Source organism: Alligator sinensis, unplaced genomic scaffold (assembly GCF_000455745.1).
Source record: "Alligator sinensis unplaced genomic scaffold, ASM45574v1 scaffold1444_1, whole genome shotgun sequence".
In the NCBI taxonomy this organism is placed as follows: domain Eukaryota; kingdom Metazoa; phylum Chordata; order Crocodylia; family Alligatoridae; genus Alligator; species Alligator sinensis.
The window spans coordinates 26,651-33,485 of NW_005843679.1; the positions used below are offsets into that span (position 1 = coordinate 26,651).

At 53.7% G+C, this 6,835-nt stretch overlaps 1 pseudogene; it reads right to left on the reverse strand.

The window, feature by feature from the left end:
- Positions 1-223: 223 nt before the first annotated feature.
- LOC112547880 lies at positions 224-6,828 on the reverse strand (annotated as a pseudogene).
- Between the last annotated feature and the right edge of the window lie 7 nt (positions 6,829-6,835).

A 6,835-nucleotide genomic window follows, 5' to 3' on the forward strand; every position in this document is an offset into this window, starting at 1 on the left:
ATCTGCTCAGGTCCCTTCCGACCTGACCAGCTACGAAACTATGACACACACTCCCTCACCTACGTACCTTGCCCCCAAGCTGTACCACCCCATAGAAATTCAAAAAGAAACAGGCAGAGTTAGAATTCGTTGAACAAAGTCCCATCCCCTCCCTTCTTTCTGTGGCCACCTCCAACAACAAGACAAACCAGCCCTCCTGCCAAACAACTGGCTCATTCAAAAGATAGAATTTTATTTTCTTAAACACTGTAATATAGGGAAAGGGAAGAGGCAGATTTATACACTTGGGGTAGCAGTACAAAATTGGGAGAATTATGGATACTCTCAGATATGAATACACTGGTGCTGGCCCAGTTTGGAGGAGTGAAGAAAGCACTTCCCACACACCAAAGACTGATGTGGCTTCTCTCCTGTGTGGATATGGTGGTGCCGGACCAGGTTGGAGGAGTAAGTGAACCTCTTACCACACACCAAGCACTGATGTGGCTTCTCCCCCCTGTGGGTGAGCTGGTGTTGGACCAGGTTGGAGGACCAGCGGAAGCTTTTCCCACACTCTGAGCACTGATGTGTCTTCTCTGCTGTGTGGATACGCTGGTGTTTCGTCAGGTTGTAGGACTGAATGAAGCTCTTCCTGCACTCTGAGCATCGATGTGGCTGCTCCCCTGTCTGGATGAGTAGGTACTGGACCAGGTTGGAGGATCGGGTGAAGCTTTTCCCACACGCCAAGCACTGATGTGGCTTCTCCCCTGCGTGGATGAGCCAGTGTTGGGTCAGGTTGGAGGAATGAGTGAAGCTCTTCCCACACTCCAAGCACTGATGTTACTTTTCCCATTGTGGATATGTTGGTGCCGAGACAGGTGACAGGATCGATTGAAGCTTTTCCCGCACTCCGAGCACAGATATCGCTTCTCCCCTGTGTGGATGAGCTGGTGTCTGGTCAGGTTGGAGGACTGGCTGAAGCTTTTCCCGCACTCCGAGCAATGATGCGACTTCTCTGCTGTGTGGATACGCTGGTGTTTGGTCAGGTCATTGGATCGAGTGAAGCTCTTCCCACACTCTGAGCACCAATGTGGCTTCTCCCCTGTGTGGATGAGAAGGTGTTTGGTCAGGTCAGAGGAATGAGTGAAGCTCTTCCCACACTCTGAGCACTGATGTGGCTTCTCCCCTGTGTGGATGAGCAGGTGCTGGGCCAGGTTGTAGGAGCGAGTGAAGCTTTTCCCGCACTCCGAGCACCAATGTGGCTTCTCCCCTGCGTGGATGAGCCGGTGTATGGTCAGGTCGGAGGAATAAGTGAAGCTCTTCCCACACTCCAAGCACTGATGTGGCTTCTCCCCTGTGTGGGTGAGCTGGTGCCGGGCCAGGTGATAGGATCGGGTGAAGCTTTTCCCACACTCTGAGCACTCAAGTGGCTTCTCCCTTGTGTGCATGCACCAGTGCCTGGCCAGGCTGGAGAGCTGCTTGAATCTCTTCCCACACTTGGTGCAGCAGTGCCGCACGCACTGGTGCTGGGACAGGTCTTGCCAGCAGATGAAGTTCTTCCTGCACTCAGTGCAGCGGTGTGTCCTTCTGCCCAGGTGGACGCGTCGGTGCTGAGACAGGGAGAAAAAAGGGGTGAAGGTCTTGTCACACTTGACACAGCTGTGCCCGACGCTTCCCCCTCTGCACTACAGATGCTTGGCCAGGTCTGTGGGGTGCACCAAGCTATTCCCCAATTTGGTGAAGCGGTGGGGTAGCTCTCCAGAATGGGTCTGGCATTGAGCAACCAGGGTCAAGAGAAAGGTGAAGCTCTTCCCACACTTGGTGCATACGTGGGGCTTCTGCCCACTGTGCCTTATCTTGTGAAGAGCCAGGAGGGATGGGCAGTTAAAGGTTTTTCCTGACCTTTTCTGGGGTGGGCTTTGCCCCGGTGCTGGGCAGTGAGCTCCTGCTTCCCTCTGAGCCCCTCCCCACTGCCTTGGCTGGGATGCAGTGCATCTTTCCAGCGGCTCTTTAGGTCTCTCAGCTCCACAAACTCTGCCCTGCACCCAGGGCTCCTTCTGGGTGTTGCCCCTTCCCCACTCTCACGCCCAACTCGAGCTGGTACCTGGTTCACCGCTACATTCTCCTTCTGCTTTTGGGGCCACCGATCCTCCTCAGGTGTCAGGGGGTCCATCTCAGCCAAACTCCCTGGGGAAGTCCCTGCTGGCTCCAGGTCTGCAGCCCCATCCGCAGGAGGTTGCTCCTCAGCTCTGCTCAGCAGCCAGGCGCCTCCTGCACGGGGAAGAGAAACACCAGATTACTGCCTACCCTGCTGGCAGAGGGCAAACGCTGCTATTCGTTCAGACACCGAAGAAAACCAGGTCTCCCTGACAAAACCCCAAGTGCTGGGGCTGCGGGAGGGGCAGGTCCCTGTGCTGGGATAACGTTCACTGCTCGCTGGGGTTCGGAGCAGGACTCTCCGGAGTTTCTGGCCCAGCTGTCAGCCCCAACACCTCAGACCCTGCTAGGAGAAGCACGTGTGGGACGTGTGCGTTAGGACAGTACCTGAATGGCTTCATGCTGTAACGGGCTAAGGAGGAGGGAAGGGCTTAGAGCTACGGCTCTCTCTTCTGAAAGGAGCAGGGCTGCGCTTCCTGCCTGCTTCCAGGGCACGGTCTGGTGCAGGAGATGAGCCCGTGCAGCTTTCCTCTGCTGACGGGCCCCAGGTGGGCTCCATGTCACAGAGAGGAGTCTGCACCAGCTCTAAGGCATCAGCGTGAGCCTGAACCCGGACTTTGTGCTGGGTCTTAGGCTTTGTGACACTCAGGGCTGCAGAGTCTAAACAGGAAGGGGGCAATTCTTGGGAAAAACCTGGGGTATTCACTTCCTCCCACAATGTGAGTTTCTGAATCCCACCCAAGCCATGGAGCCCTTTAACACAGTCTGAGATCATGAAGAAACACTTCCTGGGGTCCAGGAAGAGAGCCTCAGCTTTTCTTTTCCAACAGTCACGGCCTCACAGAGCCTCTGCATACCATGCTGAATTCCACAGGGGACTCCCATCGTGCCCTGGGAGAGAGTGTTACATGGCTATGGCTACCTTGGGCTGGGGAACGAACATTTCTGAGTGATGATGGAAATATAAGATAATGTACCCCAGGGAAACCAGGTCTGGGCCAATAAATCAAGACAGCAAGCCTGATTGTCCCCTGACATCTGTCTTTACAGGGAGAAGTGAACAGCTGCTTCTTTCCGCATCCTTGAATTTCAGGGAGCGGGAACAAGACCTGCCTGGACACATTACAGCACAATGTACTGTGCTTGAGGTCAGCACCCTGCAATGGCAGCACAGGACAGGTCTCACTTTCCACGTCCCCCGGGTGGGTGGGCACTCTGGGCACGGAGCATTACTTAGTGCAGTCGGGTGGAGGGGACAGCCACAACTCACCTGGCAGCAGCTCCTCGGACCTTGAGATTTCCCCACCGTCCTCATCTTCACAGACCCACAGCTCCACCTGTCCTTGCTGGATGCGGCCGATTAAGTCCGGTGTGGGACCCTGATATCCTGTTTGGGGCAGCAGTTAAACAGGGTTAGTGACGGGGTACTGGATGCAGAACAACCAACTGGGATTTGGGGAATTGATCCAAGGAGCTCAAGGTTTGTATTTGGGCCTTGATGGACAAGGGAGGATGGGCATCTGGGATGAAAGAGAAGGCACTGCAGGGAGAAGCCTTGAAGAGATGATGGTCCTTGTCACCCAGGTGGTGGAGGGATGGGCACAGCAAAGCCCAACCACTCCCTGGTATAGAAAGGGCATTAAACTGACAGTCATCAGGGACAGGCATGGAGATGCAGTGATACATGCCGTAGGAGGGAGCAGAAAGATAAAGCTTTGACTGTTTTCAAGGTACCACAAAGACGAGACATTGGACACAATTATGGATGGATAACATTTATCTTATTGGTGTAATTCCAGGCAAAGGAGTGGAAATAAACTTAGTTTCAATGCAGGTTTAAAGTGAGAACTTATGGCAATGGGAAGCATACATGACAGGTAGCTGAAAACGAGCGGGGGGGTTTCTGGGAAAGAGGGTAATTCATCATCACCAGGGCACAGGAATGGAGGATTTTATTATAACTGTATTTTGCCATTGAAGCAGTCATCCCATCCAATGAGAGGATCATCCCGGGGGGGGATGAGTCCACAGGTTGGCAAATACCGCAGGGTTCAAAACAGTTCCTGGGGCTCATGGATACGGACAAAAGAAGACAGAAGGAGACATCTCACAGCATGAAAAGGGCCATATCGTAGATATGGTCAAAATCACTTTGTTGAACTAGAGAAGGCATTTGAGCACTTCCCTAAGGAAATCCTTTGGGGAGAAATGGAGGGAAAAGAAACCATCAGAAAAGCAAACTGACCTAAAAAGGTAAGTACTTCAACCCTGCGCACAAGCCAGAACAAGCCCAGGTATTAGAGATCCTCTGGAAATGAAAACTGGTTTTCACTAGGACCTGTAACTAGCTCACTTCTAATCACAGTGATGGGCGTCTGATCTGTAGAGATTTTAGGAAGAGGAGAGGAAAACTTTTGAGAGTGGCAGAGCGAGCTCGAGAGCACAGGTCTTAAAGTAAGTACAGCAAAGCCAGAGTCCCTGGTGTACGAAGAGGAAGATATTAGGGAGGAATGTGGACAAAAGCTTCCAGTGATCCCTTAGTAGAAGTACCTGGGGTCCATCACCTGTACATCTGCCACTGGAGGAAGAGCTGAGGAAATGCATCGTCCACGTGCTGTGGCATGAGTGGCTGATAAGACTTCGTCAACTTCTGATGGGTCAGAACCAAGGGGGAGAAAAGGGGATTTAGATATCACACAACTGAGCACGGGATTGCTAAATGTGTTTGGGGAGGACAAGTGAGGCAAGAGAGGGAGGAAATCAGAATAATTTCCCCAAGGAACAGCTCTTAGCGCATTTATGTACAACGGGCTGGCCACGACATGAACACGCTGGGAAGGCAAAGGGAGATCATGTTGTCAAGGAACTGCTGCACCTGGAAGCACCACGAGTTACAAGAAGGGGGAAGACGCAAGTGAAGGGGGGTTGATCAAATGGAGGAGGATCTACCAATATGAAATGTGAGACAGGCCTGATCACGGACAGAGCAGTGGGGAGAAAGACTGAAACCACCAGCCAACAGTGCTCGAGGGTAAGACTGTTGAAGAACAGGCAGTAGACTACGAAACTCCAGAGGTCACATCGAATCGTAGGAAGTTGGGGCTGGAAGGGACCTGAAGAGCTCACATCTAGTCCAACCCCCTCCTCAAAGCAGGACCAGCCCCAACTACATCATCCCAGCCAAGACTTTGTCTAGTCGGGTCTTGAAAACCTCCAAGGATGGAGATGCCACCACCGCTCTGGGTACCTTGTTCCACTGTTTCACCACCCTCCTAGTGAAAAGAATCCCTAATATGTAACCTAAACTTTGCTTGCTGCAACCTGAGATGGACGCTCCTTGTCCTGACATCTGTCATCACTGAGAACAGTCCAGCTCTATCCTCTTTCGGACCCCACTGCAGTTAATTGAAGGCTGCTATTAAGTCCCTTCTCTGTCTTCTCTTCTGCAGTCCTCTGTGGTTCAGTGGTCGAGTCCTTTTCTGCCACACAAAAGACCTGGGTTCAATTCCCAGGCGCTTATACGAATGCAGCGATGGAAGCATCAAGCGTCTGCACCCAATTTGGCCTTGGAATCGGTCTCAGTGGCCTAAAGGGGAAATGTGAGATCTGGGCAGCCTCCACTCCTCCAAAAAACCTCCTGCATGTGCACTGAAGGTCTGGGGGACCTCTCATGCATACACCGTGATCTGGAAAGATCAATGGTTGCCAAACAGTCTCCTCATCTCTAGACTAAATAAGTCCAGCTCCCTCAGCTTCTCCTCACAAGTCACGTCCCTTTGGCCCCCTCAACATCTTTGTTGCCCTCCAGTGGACTCTCTCCAGCTTGTCCACATTGAAGGGCCCAAAACTGAACACAGGACTCCAGACGTGGCCTCACCAGTGCTGAACAGAGAGGGAAGAATCACTTCCCTTGACCGACTGGCAACACACAACGCAAGAAGCAGCGCTTTACCCAGGGAAATGAGGGCGTCGAAATTCTTCAGCACCTGGTCCCGGTAAAGCACCTTGTCTTCATCTTCCAGCAGCTCCCACTCCTTCCGTGTGAAGTACACAGCCACGTCCTCAAACACCTCCCGGAGCTGCGGGCACAAGCGTTGCACCATCAGTGTCCTCTTCCAGCTCGTCCCGCCCCCCGCCCCTGCCTGCCATGACTCTGTCCTACAGCTAATTGCACGTCTAGCCGTGCCAGGCAGGGGTGCAAAAGTCCCCATTAGTCAGCTGACCTGTGATGTGGATGCAGCTGTGGACACAGGACTCGGCCCAGCTCACCACCTTCTCTTTGCTCGGCCCCTTGACGCAGCTGCGGCAGCACTTTTGGGGTCAGGAAGCCACGGTGTCTCGCGGTCTGACCAGGCCCTCCCGTGCCAGCACCCCTTGCTCTCTGCACTTGGGAGGGGGCTCCTGCTAATGCAGCTCGGTGCGTTTCCACGTTTGTCACCACAGGCTTGTCGCTCTTCAGAGCTCTCCGCTCCCCAACTTCTTTACACCACCCCTGGCTCTTCCTGCGCTCTGCCCCAGCTGTCCTCCCGCCCCCAACCCAACCCGGTGCCCTGCTCACCTCTTGCCTTGGAGGCCTGCCCTGCCCCTGCTGCAGTTGGCCCCGCTCACGTGTCGGGGAGCCCCTCTCCTCCAGGCTCCCTGGGGAAGCCCTGGGCAGCTCCAGCTTTACAGGCTCTTCTCCAGGAGGCTTCTGCTCAGC